The sequence below is a fragment of the Herpailurus yagouaroundi genome, unplaced genomic scaffold (assembly GCF_014898765.1).
Source record: "Herpailurus yagouaroundi ecotype Mexico unplaced genomic scaffold, PumYag 67793, whole genome shotgun sequence".
NCBI lineage: Eukaryota > Metazoa > Chordata > Mammalia > Carnivora > Felidae > Herpailurus > Herpailurus yagouaroundi.
In genome coordinates, this window is record NW_024420586.1 from 12774488 (window position 1) to 12793158 (window position 18671).

At 35.7% G+C, this 18671-nt stretch overlaps 1 pseudogene; it reads left to right on the forward strand.

Moving 5' to 3' along the window:
* Positions 1-3122: 3122 nt before the first annotated feature.
* The window catches only part of LOC121025997 (40S ribosomal protein S2-like), a 46687-nt pseudogene continuing 31138 nt past the window's right edge, over positions 3123-18671 (forward strand).

Consider the following 18671-nt stretch of genomic DNA (forward strand, 5'->3'; position numbering starts at 1 on the left):
TTGCCCATGTATCAGATATGGAATTTACCCTTCTAAACGTAGGAACAAGAGTGTTTTAAACAGCGAAGCAGATGGTAAAGGCTTACCATGCTTTTGTAAAATAAGTGCTACTGACCAGAAGCACATAAACAATAGCTTCATTTCTAATAAATGATATGGTTGCTCTGATATTCCCACTTCCTTCTTCAGAGAAATATCCTGAAAATCCTGGGCAATTTATAGGATATAATAGTTTGGAAATATGTAGACATGTGATTTAATTAGAAGAAGCACATGATGATACCTGCTCTGAGTACAGCATATTGGTTATTGCCGTTGTGCCACAAGTCAGAAAATATTTTAGGAACACAATCTTGATTGCAAAATATGTTTTGCCTCATCATTTGACTTTTTAAGGTTTTTTTTGGAGGTGTTTGCTTATTTACATCATTACTAGTCTACCATCCAATTTTCCTTCCTCCATTTTCTATTATACTTAAATACACTTCTTGAATTATCTCAAAAATATCACTTTTATATTTTTACTAAGTTGCCTGAAAGCCTTGTTGCTCTCTTACCCATGCATGATCAGAAGTTTAAGTCCTGTCAAATGACAAAACAAACAAGTTGGTAACAAGTTTGAAGCCTCTTATTCAAGGTGAAAAATCCCATTGTATGGTGAACCCCCATTGTTTTTGAGGGATTTGAGGCAAAATCGAGTTTTATAGAGCATTGGAAGAAATAACACAGAAAAAGGATTGGCCAGAAGGTAGAGGATTTTCTTATAAGACTACCAGGTCCTATTTTCTAGGGTAAGGTAAGCTAGCTAACTAAAGCTAGGTTGGAGAATTGTGACTGGTATAGGGTTGGATTCCTCAACAGGTGTTTCCTTGTAAATGCAAGCTGATTTAGGTTTAGATTTGTGATATAGGCCAAGCCAATGGGGACACTTTTATGCAAATTAACTTTATCAGCCTGAAGTCCTAAAAACTGTATTTCAAGTCCCCTGCCAACCTAATTTCCAGCCTATTCTGTCACTACTTAACCTGTAGTAGCAACCCTCAGCTGCATCTGTCCCAATGTTCTCCTAATACTTTTTCTATTCCCTTGTAAGAGTCATTACTTTTAAAACTTTAACATTTGAATTCTTTCTCCTTTTGCCCTCTCCACCCTATCGTGTTTTTGTAACACTTCTAAGAACATATGCTAAATATTTATTTGGTATCTAATCTCATAGTATTTATAGTAGCTTAATATTACCTGGAGTGCCAAACATGTATCAGATGTCTTACTTTTATGTTATCTTGATCTGTTAAATTCTTTTTTATTTCATTTTATTCATTTGATTTCTTTATTTTTTTCCCATATAGAGAATAAATCTCCAAATTCCCTGAGAGTAAGCAAAAGAACTTGTGTGGTATTCAAACCATTTAACCAAAATGCAATGAACAAGAAAGATACAATTCATGTCATATGAATTTTTTTATTCCAATGAGAGAATGGATACAAGTATACAATTAACTCCACAATTAATTGCAATTGTAATGGATGCTCTGGAGCATCAAAGTGCAATATGAGTATTCTTTCAATCAATATGTTTTTACTGTAAGGGAGGAAAAATAATTTTCTCTTTACCATTCTAGGCTTTTGGCTGAAACCTCCTGTAATAAAAGACATATTAACAGGAAAAACAAGCAAATTTAAGTGACTCCTGTACACATGGGAGAGACCCCAGAAAACTGAATAATTCTCTGAAATGACCCAAGCCACTACCTTCAATACCAACTCCAGCTAAAGATAAGAGATGTTGGGGGTTAGGAGAGCCAATTATGGTAGGCTACCAGACAAAGCACAGTAAACAAGGGTGTGTTGTTATGCAGATTTAGGTCATTGTCTTCTCCATTGTTAAGAAATTCTAGATATTGATTGATTGATTGATTGATTTTAAGAGTTTCTAAAGATTTAGAGTCAACCTTCTCTTGGTACAGAGAAGGAGACACCAATACAAATGGAGACACTCCAAAAGTGTAAATGTCCCTTACAAAAGAGTTTTCTACTTGGTTTTCAGAGCTTCACTCGTGTCTGCTGTTTCTTTAAAAATAACCAGTTAAAGATAATCCATATATCAAAGAGACATATTTTGGGGTGGCAAATTCTGCTCCCCTTTATTATTAAATTACAACTATGTGCCAGACACTATTCTAGATGCTGGAGGCACAATTCCAAAAATATTACCTTCATGCAGCTAACATCCTAATAAGGAAGCCTTAAAATAGTTAATTAACAAATAAGTATTTGTTAAATAAATAACCCTTTTAGGAAATGGCAGATGGTGTGAAGAAAATTAACAGAGAAAGACTGAGAATGGGAAGGGAAAAACAGTGGGATCTTTTTGATATGGAATTCAACAAAGGCCTTTCTGAGAAGATGACATTTGAGCAGAGACCCAAGTGAGGAGAAGGAAGGATAAGGCACTCAGATTGGGAAAGAGCATTCCAGAAGGAGCAAACAGCAATAGTTTATACAACAACAAGTGTATTTTTATGCATGTTAGGCAGGCAATAAGCATTCATTAGTATGCAAATGTACACTTCTTTAAGAAGATGAATGTATAAAATATTCTCAGGCAATGAGTGAAAAAATTCTTGAGCTCCTTAGACATAGAGTTCTGCAACTAACTGAAGGATTTTTGAAGAAAGCCCCGAAATACTTAATTCCCAGTGAATCTAAAATGTTAAATCAACTTCAACAACATGGATGTATACCATAAGTTTCATTTCATTCATTTAACTCTGAAAACAGTATATAAAAGAAAGTTCAGCAAGGAAAATAATTTCTTAGCTTGGTTCTGCTTCTTACTAATGGTGTGACTTTAAATCAGTCATTTCCCCTCTTGGATTCTTAGTTTCCTATTATGTGAGAAAATAAGTATTAAATCCTACTCTACCTAGCTTACCAGATGGCTATGAAGATTAAATGCAATAATAAATGCACAATATATATATTCAACAAAAGGCAATATCCAAAAAGAAAATAGCTTTATTTGAAACAAAATGGCATTTCATAAAATTTGCAAGTGATTTTTACTGATCTATCATAGGCACTAACTCAGGAAACTATTCAGTGAGGTCTGGAATGCTGCCATGGCCAACTGCTCCATCCTACGGAATCCTGAGGGGACTGACCAAATCAAAAGCATAGCTCCTGGCTGGGTTGGCCAATACTATTGCCAAACAACCTCAGGTAAACTCATCAAGAGAGTCCAGTAACTCAAGAGATGAGTATTTGGAAAAGAGAAAGGCAGAAATTTATTCTGGGTGCCAGCAGCTGGGGGACATGGCAGGTTCAAGCCTTAACAACTGACCTCTCCACCAGCAAGATGGATATCCAGAGTTTTAAAGAGAGAAATTCAGGAAGAGTACAGGCAAGAGAGCAGGAAGATAGTGCATGATCATAGGTAGGGGTCAGTATGTGTTCAATGCAAGCATGTTCATCATAGGCAGGGAAGGGGATATGTGGAGTGTGGTCTTCTAGGCATTGTGTTGCTATCAGGGCTTTTCTGGCATAGTGGTTGAAATGTTCTGGTCATTGAAAAACATTCTCATCAGTCCAAGAAAGTGCGATAAGAAATAAGTACAATGGTTTTCAGTTAGAGCATGAGTTAAGTGGTCTTATCTATTTCTGGTTTCAGCTCTTGGTGTCTATAAGTAAGCAAGAGGGCTTGTTGGCATAATTACATGAACAGCAACAATATTTATTGAGCAACTACTAAGCACCAGGACTGTTCTTTGCACTGTAGATGCAGCAACACATGAAAAGAGCAAAATTCTTGCCCATATGGGGCTTACCTTCTAGCAGTAAAGTCAAACAAGAGATAAGTAAGGAAAATAATAATAATAATAATAATAATAATAATACTAAGAGAGTGATAAGTGCTATAGAGAAAAAGGAGAGTAAAAGGATAAAGTGCACTCAGCCAAGAGTGAGATTTTCAATTTTAAATAGGTTGGCCTGGGAAGGGTTCACAGAAGGAAGATGAGCTAGGGAGATTTATGGATAGCTGGAGGAAGATTATGCCAGGCAGAGGAGGCATGGAAGGCAAAGAGCTTGAGGTAAGAATTTCCCTGGCACACTTAAAAAACATTGATGAGGCCAGTGGGGCAATATTTGAATGAATTCTGAGAGAGTAGTAGGAGATGAGATCAAAACTAATTACAGGCCAGAAATCTGACTTAATTTTAAAGAAATCGCTCAATTTATATATTATTATTTTATTCATTTTTTTAATTATTATTTTATTCTATAAATTATTGCTGCCATTCTAAATCCTTTGTGAAATAAAGCAGAATGCTTAAAAATAGAATGTACTAGTTACCATAGTTAGAATATTTACTAGGGTCTTATGAACAGAGTACATGTCTACATTTTTTTAAATTTACTCAGAAATTCATGGTTTTGGATATTATCCCCATTTTGTAGATGGAGAAACTGAGATCATTAATTGGCCCCAAATCACATATCTGTTAAACTACAGGGCCAGAATTTGAACCAAGATCTGTCTGACTCCATATCCAGTTCTTAGACCACCAAAAAAATATAGTCTGATATGAAAAAAACATACAAAACTTATAAATGATCTTTCTGTATTTTTAATAATGTTTATTGTATTTATACACCCAGTTTTCCAAGATATATATTTTAATTAGTATTTATACTGCTCACTAATGTAGAGAAGGAAAAACAATTTTCCCTCTACCCTTCTGGATTCTTGCTGAGACTCCCTCCTGCAAACAGAAGGAAAGCAGAAGAAAAGCAAACAGAAGTTTAATAACATGTATACCACCTGTAAACATAGGAGAGACCCAGGAAAACTGAGTAACTCCCTTTATTGGCCCAAGCCACCACCTTAAATACTATCTCCAGCTAAGGACAAAAGATGCTGGGAAATGGGGAGCCAGTTATGGGAGGTCCCAGGAAAAGCCTGGTTAACAAGGGTAGGATTATATGGGGCACCTGTGTGGCTCAGTCAGTTAAGCATCTGATTCTTGATCTCAGATTCTGAGTTCAAGCCCTGTGCTGGGCTCCACACTGGGCATGAAGCCTACTGTAAAGAGAGAGGGAGGGAGGAAGGAAGGAAGAAATAATAAAATTAAAAAAAAAATAAAAAAATTTAAATACAAAACAAACAGGGCACCTGGGTAGCTCAGTCAGTTGAGCATCCAACTCGATTTTGGCTCAGGTCATGATCTCAGAATCATGGGATTGAGCCTTGCATGGGGCTCTGAGCTGAGCATGGAGTCTGCTTAAGATTCTGTCTCCCTCCCCCGCTGCTCCCCCCATTCTAAAATAAAACAAACAAACAAAACATGGGTAAGGTTATGAAGATTTAAGTTTTGCCTTAATTGATCAGAATTTCAAGAGGTTTAGAGTCATCGTCCTGTTCCTGCAGTAGAGAGGATGACACCCATATAAACAGATTTCCCATATAAGTGTCTCTTATAAAAGGGTAACTTCTCTGTTTTCAGAGCATGCCCTTTGTCTGGCATTTCTTAAAAATAACCAGCTCAAGATAATCCTTATGCTGAAGAGGCATATTTTGGGGTGGCAAATTTTACTCTCCTCCACTAACAATCTAGTATGTTAAAAAAAGATATTTTCTTTAAGATGAAAACCTAAGGAGTATAGTGATAGTGTCTTATTTTATGCTTAAAGCCTAGTCATTCTTCAGATCCAATCATGAGCCTCAATACCCCCAGGACACTTTTCCATAAATGTCAAACTTTAATGATCTTTCACTTTAGTAAACTATTAAACTTAGAATGGTGCCATACAGATTTTGGCTTAATAGTTCTCTAATAGAGTTATGTCTCTTCAGTGAATCTTCCCAAATAAGAACCAGGTTTCCTAAAAGTAAAAACTATTTCTTCTGTTTATTTTGCACTGATAGAACACTTAAAGAAATTTTGAGTCAGATAAATATCTGTTGATAAGAGTGATTGATAGTATAAGAAATTATTCAGATGAGTTGTAAAAACTGATGGCTCTTGAGGACAAAATTCAATAAAGTACCTAAGCATTACAGTAGAATTTCACATAACACTTTCCCAAGTTTCCCAAGAATAATTTTGGTGATATTTTAACTTTGTTAAAAATACTGTGAGAATTACAAAGATTTCTCATTGTGTAAAGAATATTTTAGGGCTTTTCGATGTAAATTAGAAATTCATGAACTTCTGATGTTCATGATTTAGATTTTGCCATTCTACTTGCAAAGGGAAGTAATTTTCACAATAGCAGGGAAGGCTATCTTTGTTGGAACCAAATGAAAAAATATTGATTTGAAGACCCTTAAAGGAAATTTTCAAAGCAATGTGTGAACAGTATTGGAAACTTGTCAGAGCCATTTTTCAAGTTTATACTAAAAAACAAACACCATTTCCTACACCACAGTGAGGAGCTGAATAAAAATTGTATGTGTTGTGTATCATTTTTATTTTGGAATAAGCTAAGTGCATAAAAGAAGTGTAAAATATCATACCTGATTTTTAATTGTATTCTTTCAACTATAAATACAAAGGGATAAATTGAGACAAAAACTCTCGGGTTTAATAACCATTCTTTTGATGCCTTTATTATGTCTGAAGTATAGGTGTCAAGGAGCATATGATATTTCACAGTTAAGTCTTTATGCAGGTTTTACTTATCCAAGCAGTAAGAAATACCAGGCCTCACTGGACTTGATATTCAAATTATCTTTTTAAAATTCCCAGTGTCTTCTGCCAGTCATTATGTTCAGAAAATGATATTGAAGTGGTTGACAAGTGACTGACATATCACTTATCCCAAATAAAATAAAACAAATTCTTATTTCATGTATTTAATACTAAAGTCTTAGATAAATAATTATTATGAGGTCCTAATTTTAATTTGTCAAATTAGACATTTTAATCTGAAAATAATTAAAACATATTAAGTGGGGAGTTATATTTCTAAAAAAAAAATTACCAATGGGAAAACCCTGATTACTCATTTCAAATAACCTGAGCAATGATTTTTAGCATTACAGAACATAATTAGATGTGCAAAATGCATACATGCCAACTTTGAAATTAAAAACTTCTAATCTTTTCTAATTGGTTTACAATGGCTGATGCAACATGTAAGTATTTATCAATTGTTTACCTGAATAGCTTTAAAGTTAGGGGTTTTTTTATATGTAAAAAGCATTTGTTTTTCCTTGTTTGCCAGGGAAGAAGTTTCAGCACATAATAGTGCCTTTGGTTACACTGAAAATCTACACAGTCATTCACCAAATGGAAGCCAACCGATTACATATGAATTTGTCTTGCCAAGATGTAGAGTTAATCGTTAGCTTTTGAGATGAATGAGGAAACTAAACGTTCTGTAGCTGATTGGTATGTCAAGGTTTCTGTAAATGTATGCTGTAGTCATCCATTCTTCTCAATCTTTCAGAAGAATGGAACATAGTATAAATTGACTTTACACCAAAAAAGTCACAGAACCTGTGCGAATCTGTTGTATGACAGAATAACAGAAAAAACAACCACAGCCATAACACCAACACTAGTTACAATTAACATTTATTGAGCACTTAGTGTGTGCTAGGCACTGTGATTTGAATTTTCTGTGCATTAATTCATATACTCTTCACAGCACCCTACAGGGTGGGCATTTTCATGAAGGTAAGTAACTTGCTCAATGTCATATTGTTAACCATCTGAGTGTATATTAAAACCCAAATTCTAAATCCTAAGTTTATAATGACTATGATTAATAATCAGAACACTGCAGAGTGCCTGAAACACAGTAGGAACTTTAGAATATTAAGTGAGAGTGATTAAATGCTACTTTTATGAATTAGTACATTAAAAGAGAATGAACGTCTTAGTCTCTTAAGTAGCTTCCTATTACGTGCAGATGGGCTAGGTAATTTAAATCACTCCTGTCATTTTTTTTTTATGGGTCAAGGATTCTCTTGTAATTATTGTTAAATCTGAGGAAAATAGCAGAAAATGGAGTAGGCCAAAATGCATTCTGGAAATGGGCTTGTTTGTTAAAAAATGTTTTAAACACTGTCTTAAGTCCTGTAATTCGGAAAGGATCCTTCCCTTCTCCAGAGTTCACAGTGGAGCTCTTCTTCCACAATAAAATAAAGTCTACCAAGTCCCTTTCCAGGGAAACTATTAGCAAAGTAGAGTCTGTTTTCTTTGGTTAAAATGCCCTTCATTTCTTTTCATCCTAGTGAATACCTACTCATTTGTTCACACTTCAAGAATTTGCTTAAATGTTTATTTCTGTAACAAGACTTGGTAATGATAATCACTCCCTTCTTAGTAGTATCACTTCATAATATACATTGGCTATGTTATAGCATAAAATATTGTGACTATTCAATTACATCTTTGAAGGCAAGGGTTATTGTTATTGTTTAACATCATGACTTATATTTAGCAAATGTTTTTCTTAGGTTGAGAAACAGACTTTGAGACAAGGAATCTTGTGTAAGTGATTTATTAAGGTAGTGTATCCAAATCAGAGGAAACTGGTAGGGGAGTGGGGCAAGTAGGACAGGCAAAGAGAGGAAGACAAATAAGGATGTGATTTTAGGGAAATTCCTCTGGAAAGTAAAACTTCACCTGATCCCATAGGGTAACTCTGGACTGAAAGTTAAGTCTCAGGGTTATCTTGATCCAGGAAAAGAAACTGGGTTTTTCATGCCCTGCCACTCAAACAGATTATAAATCCCCAGGCACTTCCAGCTCTGTGTGTGAGCTAAAGTAAAGAAGCACCAATAGCCCAGGGGCAATCCTGTGGAAAAGACCCAAAGTTGCTGGCTGTTGGAAGCAAAAGCACATCAAAGGGCACAAAGTTACACATGTAGCTGGTAAAAAGGAATTAGAGAGATATGGGCACAGGGATGATACTATCAGCTATGGTGCATAATATTTCATGAATTAAAGAGTGAATAATTAATTCTTCACTCATACCAGTGCTGTGCACTTGGAATAGGTTGCATGAAGAACCAATGCGCTAGAAGTCAGGGTTTAGGTATGGATGAGAAGCAAGCAATGCCACTTAGACTATTGACATTGATCTCTCTTAATCTGCTGCTCCCTTATTTAATTTCCATTATATGATCAGCAACTCTCCCCACTGTCCACTCTTGGCTAAAACAGGTGCTGCAAAGGAACATGTACAGAAGGAATAGCACTTGGTGCAAGCATTTCCTCATCTAGAGAGCTGAGAGTCACAATCTGGGTACAGGGCTAAGCATTCTCAGATTCTTTTTATCCCAAAGAAGTCAAAATAACTCTGAATGTAATGTGAATTTAGAGTCATTTTTTTTCCCTCTGTGTTCTATTTTGTTATACAGTTCTCAGATTTATGTTAGCCATAGAACTCCCTATTCAAGAAGATGTATACCCAAATTGTGACTCTCTGTTTTAGCCCAACGGGATTTATTTTCCCGGGGCCAGGCCTAAATGGGAACAGTATATATAAAATGTTATACTCACAAAGCCTCTTCTCTCAATTCTTTCCTACCATAAAGCAAATTCCAAATATATACCTCTTTCACCATACTTAGCAAACCTGCATAACAGTAATTTATCAGCTAAGTTGTTAACTGTGAGTAAATAGTGATAGTTTAGAATATGAATATGATAGTTCTGAGCCTGAACTTTGCCTCTACTGTGCGTTGCAAGAAACATCTTACTGAAGTCATTTCACCTAAGCTTTAGTTTCTTCATGCAGAAAATAAAAATAGTTATAATATCTAGCTGGCCTCATTATATGAGCATTAAATGAGACAGTCTGTATGAACTCCTACCTGCAGTACTTAACAAACAGGAAATAGCCCATAGATGGCAGCACATTACCAGCACTCAAGCCTTTTTTTCTTTTTTTTTTTTTTTTTTTTTTTTTAAGCAGGAGGAACTTCATCCTTTAAGCCATAGTAATCTAGGCCTAAGGGTCTACATATTTTGCTACAAAACAGAGTACTAATCAGATTTCCCAGTTCATCTAGTGTGAAAATTCAGAACCTCCGGGAAGTAGGTGCCAAGATGGAGTAAGAAGCAGAAGAGATTTATTGGGATGTGACAAAGACTCCTTGTTCAAACTTTAGATAGGCTTCTCTGAATCCACTTTTCAACCAGATCTCAACCTTGGGCCTTGACTTTGGCCTGCCCATCCCAGTTTTAGTAAGAATCCTGCTAAGCCAGTTTAGTGAGAATCTCTCCCACCCACCCACCCCACCTTGGTATCTGATCACCCTGGCCTACCTCCAGCAAGAATCCCATTAAGTCAGTTTAGCAAGAAATCTCCTAGCCTTGATGTCTTAGTAATTTTCCATCCACTGACTCTCCTTATTCTTCTCATTGACTCTAATTCCCAGCTGTCTTTGCTGTATTAAAAGTTGAGCCTGAGCTCTCCCTATTATGATAATGTTAACATCTATCACAAAGGTCCCAAATAAAGTCTTCCTTGCCATTGTGACCCATGTCAGAATGTTGTTACACAGGTGAAACCTATGTAAGATAAGGACTAAGGAGTAGGAAGGAAAGCCTTCAGACCATGGTACAGGTCTGACACCTGTGAAGTGGGGGGGAAGCTAGGAGGAGGAGATTGGAAGAGCCTCAGACCACAGTGCAGCTCTGAGAAAACCTCAGCATTCCAACAGAGAGCCCCAGAATGAAGATTATCCATAGAGGGGATATTACATTGGGCAGAAACGGCAGAACCAAATACCCCTATCATGTTCAGTCATTCGCCGCCGCCCCCCGGCCCCCCCCCGCGGGTGTGCTTCCTGGGGATAGTGTATCCTAGGCTCAAATGCCTGCAATGGATGTGGAATCCTGAAAGCACTGCAAATGGAGGCTGTAAACTTATTGTAGTCCCCACAGCAAATTATCCCTTTCAGGGAGATCTGAGGAGCTGCCATACCTAGCCAGGTACTCAAGTGACCCTGTAATATAAATGAAAGCAATGCTTTTTGAGCCTATCCCTTATTAGCTATGAAAACATAGCTACAAGAAAACAACTGAAATTCTCTAAGTTTAGAGAAAATATATGACAATGGCTGTTCCAAGATTATCATGAGAGATGTGATAGTCCCAGGCCCTGGATTCTAACAATGGGATTATTACCAAGGATTCCAAGGATTCTTTCCTCCTCTCTCCATTTCCAAGGCCTGACTTTTGCAGCCACTTATGAAACCTTGACATACCCTTTATGAAAGCAATTGTTTTTATTGTTATTGTTCTTTTTTTTATGTCCTCACATTTGCCTTATGTTAATACTAATGGCTAATAACTTCTATCAGTCAAGTTGGTTTAACTTATGTAGTGTTATGCCCAGAATTCGTGATCCCCAAAGACCACCAGGGAGCCGAGTCCGATGCAAAAGCAAAGAGCCTTTATTCGAGCTAGCTCGAGCTCAATCCCCTACCTGCACCGACGTAGCGGTGAGATGCTGGGGAGAGAGAGCGAGTTTCAAAAGCACAAAGGTTTTATTGAGGTCTAGGGGCAGTTGGTGAGGTAATGGCTGTGGCCTCAGCCGATTGGCTGGGGAAGGGTCCTGGCCTCGGCCGATTGGCTGGGGAAGGGTGGGAGTCCTGTTATGCAGGTCGCCGCCGCCGTGTTTTGATCGGGAAGTTTGAACGGGTGAGCGGGAGGTTAGGTTACTCAAGGGGAGGAGGCGTGGTCAAGGTGGAGGACACAGAACAAGATGGAGTTGGCCGGTGTAGGTCTGCCCTTTCAGTAGCAGTGACAAACACTCTGAATATTTCAGTGGCTCGGTCATTCCACATATTTATCCAGGGTTAGATGCAGCTCTGCTCTACACTGAGGGAACAGCCTTAGCCTGGAATAGTGTTGGTCATTGTGGCAGAGGGAAAAACATATGGTGAACCACATATTCAATCTTAACATTTGTGCTAAAAAGTGACATACAGCATTTGGCGAAAGCAAATCATATGACTAAATTTATGTCAACAGAGCAGAATACATAATCCTCTTATAGGATTATTCAATAATAAAATCTACTATATAGCCCAAGTTTTACACCTTTAACCTAGAATCCAAATGTCATTTTTTTCCTTACAACATGTATTTTGGTATTAGTACTTCAGTTTATACAGTCAACAGAAACTAAGAAATTAACTGCATGTGTCTCTGTTAAGAACTCCTTCTGAAGCTCCTTACTTGAGCTCTGTCATTTGTTTGCTTTCTTATCACTGCAGCACCTTAGCAAATATATTCTAAGGATATTGTGGGTTTTGTATGAAATGCATTAATCATTCATGTTATTTTGATTGGCTTCTCTTCTTTTCAGTATATAACAGCCAAACAAGGTCAGTACTATAAGATTTATTACCAAGTATTTTACTGACAATTGATTTTTCTCCCTCTAAAATCTTACTGTGATACATTAGCCTATGAGTCTTTACTGCTCTTTTTTTTTTAGGAGGGAAAAAAATAGCACTCTATCCACCCTAATTCTGTGATAATCAGCCATTGTAAAAGGAAATCCAGAGGGGATGATTTTTTTATGTTCTAATATCTCCCTGGACATAAATGTGAGATAAGGTGATAAGGCCATTGGATTAATTCAGAACATTGACTGGTCCAAGCAATAACTGCCATAAGTACTGGTACTATTTTAGTTAGAAGTATACTAAAATTTCAAATCTACATTAATATTAGGTTGTATCTCTTATTGGACTGGTCTTCTCCCATTTTTCATGAGAATTCAAGTTTGTAATTCCATGGTAATACTGAGCATAGAACTAACTAACTTACTGAAGTTGTAGAAGGTTTTTTAAATCCAAAGATTAATTTATATCATATAATGTACTTTTTTCCATTAAAGTGTTTTTAGGGAAAAGGTATATAAATAAAAAATTTGTTATACAAATCAAATATTTAACTTTTCAAGAAGATACTTAAAAGATTTATATGGTAACTTCCTTTTTTTAATACTAGCTATCACCTCCTCATATTTTTAATTTGGAAACCTGGCTTTCCAATTCTGACATTTATTTTGTCTTCTGTTACAACTATAACTGCAGTCCCCAGACTGTGTATCAAGGTACCCTAGGACATTAAGAGATGTTTTAAATTTTCAAAAAAAGGTCCAGTAACATTTATCAGACACAGTCTCAAACTACTAGGACAAAGTAGTTCAGTTTCACCATTAGATCATATGAAATTCCCTTTGATTATATTCTATCTTTGCGAGGCTGGATTTTGGCAGTTGCCATGATAAAAAAGCAAGTAGTGTATGAAAATCAATATAGAACAAGAAATGAGGGTGATTCCAAAGTGATCCAAAGTGAGGGTATCCAAAGTGATTCCAAGGTTTGAGATGTGCAATACTGAACATGCAAATACATATTGTGATTATTAAAGAATGAAATAAAAAGTTCTATTTTTTTCTTTCAATTTATATGTATTATCTTTTTCCAAATGGCTACTAAATCATCAGTACAAAAATATGTATTAAGTTGCTTACACCTAACAACTCAATAAACAGAACTCTTACATATTTATTCTGGTCTAGGATCCTACATGAAAATATTATTGAAACACTAAAAGCATCTTAATGTGAGAAGGTTTAGGAACCCCTAAACTATATATATTATTTCCAGTGTACTATTTGAATAAGACAGGGATGTTACAGTGGAGAATTTGTTTCAAATAACTCAAAACCATAGATGATATGGATTTATAAATGTATATAAGATAGTGTTGTGCTGGATACCCTACATTCTCCATTAGTCTAAAGAAGAAAGCTTTTATTGCATCTTAATTCCATCTAATGATATAACCATACATGTTGGACAACAAAGGTGTTTATGTACATTCATAAATTCTGATTTATTGATGCTTTTTTGATCAACTGTTTATGTTATTTTAAGCAGTGTAGTAGACATTGATGATTACTTTCCCTGTAATCTACCTGCTTACCATCACACACACACACACACACACACACACACACATACACATGAGCAAACCTTGTCTTTTGAGTGAGGCTGGCCATCCCCACCCCATCCTACATATCCCTATAGCTCCAGTTCTGGACCTACCTAAACCAATCAACATAGCCCCATCCCCTTTGGACTGATTATTGGTTAAGGATGAGCATGTGGTGTGACCTAGTTGGTCTAAGTACAGTGTAAGTCATGTCTCTGTTTTATGATTGGAAGAACAGAATTTCCCACATGCTCACTGAATAGGATGTAAGAAGCCTGTGGTGCAGCTTATGTTGGAAACCATCTTGAAAGATCTAGGAGAGGTAGGCCCAGAAACAAGCCAATCCCATGAAAGACTGAGTAGAGAGAAATTTGCTTTTGATGGCACTTTTACTTTGCTGAATTAATTCTAATTTGAAGCCATCCACACCAACCTACCACACATACACTTTGGAATTTTCAGAAAATTGAGCCAATAAATGTCATCTTTGTCAAAGTTTCTTTGTTACTTGCAACCAAAAATATTCTAATACAAATGTCTTACACTTTTTGTAACTGCAAATAAGAAAATCTTAGAAAAGACTGCTAAAACTTAAATCAGTATTTTTTCTTTGTGGAAAAACAATTGGTTGTCATTCAAATAATAGAAAGTAAGATTGATTCCGTATTTCCATGAAAATATTGTCACACTGATTTAGTGTCCTATAACTACTATGTATGTGTGTGTGTACACATATCTATAAACACATAGACATATTTGAAAAAGAAAAAGAAAACTAATATTTATTGAGTTTATATTATATACCAGACATGACGTATTTTAAGTATGTTTTAGGGTAATATTGCTCTTATAAATACACTCAAACTGTGCAAATCCTCCTTGAGTAGAGAAAAATAGTTTTAAGCTATTAATTAAATAGTCTCAATTTAAAGTTTGCTTATGAAAAGTATATTCTAAAAAAAGTTATGATTTAAATCAGTTTTTCTCAACCATGGCTGTACATGCCCATGGCCATCTCTGGGTATATGGATTTATTTGTCTGTATCAACAGACAACTGACATTACTAACTCTCCAAGTGATGCTAAATGTGGGTTTAGGATTGAGTAACTCTAGCTTATGTGAGTTAATCAGAGAGTCTGACTTTGTTCCCACTACCTATGGTTTCTTTAACCTTCTCTACCAGCTTTCTGACCTAAGAATAGTCAGCCAAATGCTGTTATCCCTTTTTTTTTAAGTTCATTTATTTATTTTGAAAGAAAGAGACAGAGAGCAGGGGAAGGGAAGAAAGAGAGAGAGAGAATCCCAAGCAGGCACCATGCTCAGTGTGGAGCCTGAGGTGGGGCTTAGTCTCACAACCATGAGATCATGACCTGAGCCAAAATCAAGAGTTAGATGTTTGACTGAGCCACCTAGGTGCCCCTACTATTATCCTTTTTTGACTCAGTGTATAGAAAGTCAAATTGCAGCTCCATGTTGGACTCTGTCAAGAATTGATGCCTGGCTGGCTCAGTCAGTAGAGCTCAGGATCATGGGTTTGAGCCTCATATTGGGTGTAGAGATTACTTTAAAAAAGAAACTGAGGCTAAAATATTAACCCTAGTTTTTTTCTTTATACATCTTCTTTCAATAATTCACTAGCCATCAAGCATCTCCTGTGGATTTTCTGGCTTAACAAAACACCAGGCTACTTCCTTAGCTGGGTTGTAGGGCCTCACTAAGAAATTTATTGGGATGTGTGAGAACAGATGTGGGTATAGACCTTAATTTAAGTAATTTTCCTTGCTATGTCTGTGAAGTAACACTGACTGGATGATTGCTTTTTCCCATGTTTCTTCCCAGGCTCTTGAAACATTAGCATTACTAATCACAGCAGGTAAATTAGTTTTAGTGAAACTGCCGGTGTTTATTCTCAAACACATTACCACAGAAGGTCTGTTGCAAATGTAACATCTGTGTTTCACTAAAAGAGAAGGTAGGAGAACCATGATTGTTTATAGCTCAGATCATTGCCATATTGTTTTGTTTTTGTGTTAATAATGCTTTCTTACTAGTTTTCCCAAATAACAGAAATCTCTAGAAATGAAATAAATTTCCAAGTCATACCTATTATATGTCATTACAATATGGAGAAACTAAAAGCCTTCAAAATAATTTGATTCCTGATTTTGTGAGATTCAATAGAGATTTTCTGGATAAGGTGGAAACAGGATATACTCTCATTTTCTTGTGATCTGAAGCATACACAATAGTACCATCTGCTTCCGTTTTCTTACACTGAACAATGTCTTCACATACTATCAATAGAGAATGGCCCTCTTGGGTATATTAAACTCATTTGTAAATTTTTGAAGGTAAAGATCATAGTTGAGTGTACATTTCCCAGAATGTATTGTCATTAGGAGTTGGACTTATTAAGTCACTTCCTGTTACATCAATGAGATTCCTGGGCCTTATATAGGGGTATTATGAAAACATAACATAACAAAATACTGAACCATATTCTTCCTGGCTCCTTCAATAATTGGCAGAAATCATAAAAGATCCAGCTAAAACTCTGCTTTATGTGATATAAAGTGCTGCTAGATCCAGTTTAGAACTTTTCCCTATTATTTTATGGCATTAATGCAGCCATCTCTGATATAGTGGTGATGTAAAAAAAAAAAAAAAAAAAGCCTTTCCCTCTTCATGTCTACCTTCTGAAAGGCATTATCTGATTTGAGGAGAAAAGCATGTCTTAGAGAAAGAACTACAGACAAATAAAGAATCTACACTTGAAAGACTAACTTAAAATGGCATCTGCAGCCAGAAAACTTGTTCTTCCCATCTGACAGTCAGAATTCAGCTCCTTTCATCAGTATTCAGTTCTAATGCATTTGCAGCAATACAAATAACAATAAACAAATGGAAAAGCAAAAGAAACATATTAACATATCGCTTAGAAGCAGCCCTCTGATTCAATTATCATGTAATCAGGAATCAAAAGCCAATTTCACTCAATAAAGAAAAAGTGGATATATAACTTTTATAGTCTATGATTATTTCACTGGAGAAGGAAAAAGGTTGTTAATGTGATTATACATGTGAAGGTTACTATTGTCTCTAACACAGGCTTGTAATATTTTCAGTGCTCAGAGAAAATACTAAAGGAAAAGACTAATTTTCCTCTTTAATAAACAAAATCAGTAGTACCTTAATATAGCAATAAGTGTACTTTCTGTCAAGAATTTAGAAGGCCCTCTAAATTGGCCTTTGGGTATTTATGTTGTAATAATTTACAGGAAAAACATAATATGTATGCAAAGTTCAAAGGATTTTAATATATAAATGCATTGCCAATATTATTAAGATTCCGATTAACATGCACATATTATGTTGTTAAATTGGTAACAAAGGTATCATGAAAATTTTGAGCAAAGGTACATCAACTTCCTTCATTTTGTAGATAAAGAAACAACGCAGAGGGGTTAAATGACTTTCACAAAATGTATAGCATTCAGCATAATAATTAGAATGAGAGCACACGTCTCTCAGTTGAGTGATATGTTTGCCACTACAGCACATGTCACAGAGAAGAATCTGAAGTGTCATACATTATTGTCATATACAAAATAAAATACAGTGCCTTTAAACACAAACAACCACTCAGTCACCAGTGTGATTATTTTGTTGTATTTCCTTGCAGATTTTTTCCTTGAGTACTCCTTCCCTTCACCTTTTTAAATAAGCTTTATTAAAGTATAACTTAAACACAATAGAATACATTAATTTTATGTAAACAGTGCAATATATTTGTCCAATTATTACCTGCATGTAACCGCCACCCACTCAAGATAGAGTATTTCCATCACATCTGACTAGTTCCTTTATGCATATTTATAGTCAATTTCCACCACTATTCTTGCCTCAGGCAACACTCATCTACTTTCTATCTCCATAAACTAGCTCCTCTTCACAAATTTCATATAAATGGACTTATATAATAGGTACTCTTTTATGTCTGACTTTTACTCAGCAAAATACTCTTGAGATTGATTCACATTATTGAATGTGTTGGCAGTTTTTATCACTGAGTAGTATTCCATTGTATGGATATAGCACACTCTTTATGCATTCACTGTTGAACATTTCAGTTATAGCCAGTTAAGGGCTCTTATGAATAAGATGTTATAAACATTCATATCCGTGCATCTTTTTATATTAGTTGTTCCTTACCTAGGGTTTTTCTGGTATTCTTTATGATTAGATTCCAATTTGCAGCCTTCAGTGGGTATCATGTCTTATCCATCTGCCCTACATTGGTAATGTTAATTTTGATCATTCTGTCAACTGTTTATCAATTATTTTGATGTATAATTACTAATTTTTCTTACCTTGAGACTCATAGGAAATCTGTAAGTAGGCACTTGAAGGTCATGAAGATAGCCTGTTCCTCATTAAAACTTCACCCTAGATTTATCACCTGTTAATGATTCTTAAATGACCTGATTTTTATCATTATAGTTGCAAAATAATGATTTTCCAACTCCAGTATTCCCTTCAGATTTACCAATCAGTCCTCAGAATTCTACTATAAGCAAGGGCTCTCCTACCCCACCTCATACCCACTTATTTATTATCTACTTATTATGATTATGAACCCATGAATTTCTATTTTATCAGTGGTTCATTATGTGTCTTAATTATCTTGATGGTCA